This window comes from Amphibalanus amphitrite, unplaced genomic scaffold (assembly GCF_019059575.1).
Source record: "Amphibalanus amphitrite isolate SeventyFive unplaced genomic scaffold, NRLGWU_Aamphi_draft 001347F_arrow, whole genome shotgun sequence".
NCBI lineage: Eukaryota > Metazoa > Arthropoda > Thecostraca > Balanomorpha > Balanidae > Amphibalanus > Amphibalanus amphitrite.
The window spans coordinates 184,924-186,963 of record NW_024882840.1 but is presented as its reverse complement, the minus strand read 5'-3'; positions in this window follow the sequence as shown (position 1 = coordinate 186,963).

Genomic DNA, 2,040 nt, shown 5'->3' with positions numbered 1-2,040 from the left:
ATTAATATATATAATATATATTATATATATATATATAATATATATATATATATTATATATATATATATCTATATATATATATATATACAGTTGAGATGGAACACAACAGCGTTTTTAGCAGTGATTAACTTTTCTGTGTCTTCTCGATATTTCGTACTGTGTTTCTGGTAGTATCATTGTTATCATGTTAGAGTAGTTGTTGTTTACGAGCATTTACATACTAACAAAGAAGCATACTAACAAAGAAGTTGACCTTGAGATCTCTAAAGCCCTCAATGACTACATGAAGACAACACCAGCAGCCCAAGAACAAGAAGCCCAAGAGATGGTCATCCTCCACTATCGCAACACGATGACGTCAGCCTACAAACAAGATGAGAAAGTCCTCAAGAACATCATTCATCAGAACGTGAAACCGGCAGAAAACAGACGAATACAACTCCGGATCTACTACAAAAACAAGAGGACATCAAACCTGATCATGCGCAACAACATGCACCGAGAAGACTGGCTGCAGACGACCAACGTAGTCTACCACTGGACATGCCCCATTGAAGGTTGCAAACTTCAAGAAAAACCGGTGGACTACATTGGTCAGACTACAACCACGCTCTCTCGACGCCAGACTATGAACTTACATCAGCATCCACCATTCGAACATATGAGAGATGCGCACCAGCGGCAAATCACCCGGAAGATCTCGTCGGAAATCTCAACATCCTAAAACACGAAAGGAACCACCGAAAGCTGGCCATCCTGGAGGCTGTCATCATCAGAGAGAGGAATCCAGTACTCAACTGTCAACGTGACTACCTCGGCATTTTTACGCTCTGCAGCACCCATACTTACGGTGGTGTTTGAACGCCACCACTGTAAGCTCCCACTGTCCTTGGAATTGAAAGGATTCCGGATTTCAAATGAACGAGCTGTAGTGTATTTTTATGTGATCATTTTCATCAATTCGGTCCTGAAGGACATTCATTTTCAAACTGTCATTATGTTTACTTAGTATCTGTGTATCGTCTTTCATTATGCTTGAAAACGATTTGTGAATAAATCGAAACCGGTCGCATTATAATGAATTTAAATGACATTAATTGGTGAATTATTATCAAAAACCAATGATACTACCAGAAACACAGTACGAAATATCGAGAAGACACAGAAGAAGTTAATCACTGCTAAAAACGCTGTTGTGTTCCATCTCAACTGTATATCTAACGACCTGTTGCCGAAGTTTACTGATATATATATATATATATATATATATATATATATATATATATATATATATATATATATATATATATATATATATATATATATATATATATATATATATATATATATATATATATATATATATATATATATATATATATATGCACTAGATTCGCATTAATAATTATTCTAAGCCACACTTCGGAGTCGATCGATCGTTGTGTATTCGTTAAAAAGCTAACAGTTTCGGATCATCTCGATCCCTTTTCAAAGCTATTATGAAAACACACAATGACAGCACGTTACACGAAATTCACGACACGATTATACTCTTTTGTGTAACGTGCTGTCATTGTGTGTTTTCATAATAGCTTTGAAAAGGGATCGAGATGATCCGAAACTGTTAGCTTTTTAACGAATACACAACGATCGATCGACTCAGAAGTGTGGCTTAGAAGTGGGGTTCAACAGCTGGCGTCTGGAGGCGCTGACGTGTTTTGTGCCGCTCCGCTTTTTTCCTAGATATACGGAGTTTTGGGGCTATTCCTGAGGTGTATGTGTTCACTCTGGGCCTACAATCTCAGTTGTAACAAACTTTTATACTTTAAACAGTGTACACGCCCGACAATAGGCAATTAGCGTCGGGCGTGGTTGAGGGTGACCCGACACGTGGCCATACCAGGTTCCCCTGGCGGCGGCCTCTCCGAGCGCCGACCCGAGCCGGGGTCGGGGCGTGGCACAAGGGGTGGAGAGATGGCCGGGTGCATAACGAGGCTCCATGGCACACGGCCGACCGGGGTTCGAGCCTCGGCACCGGCG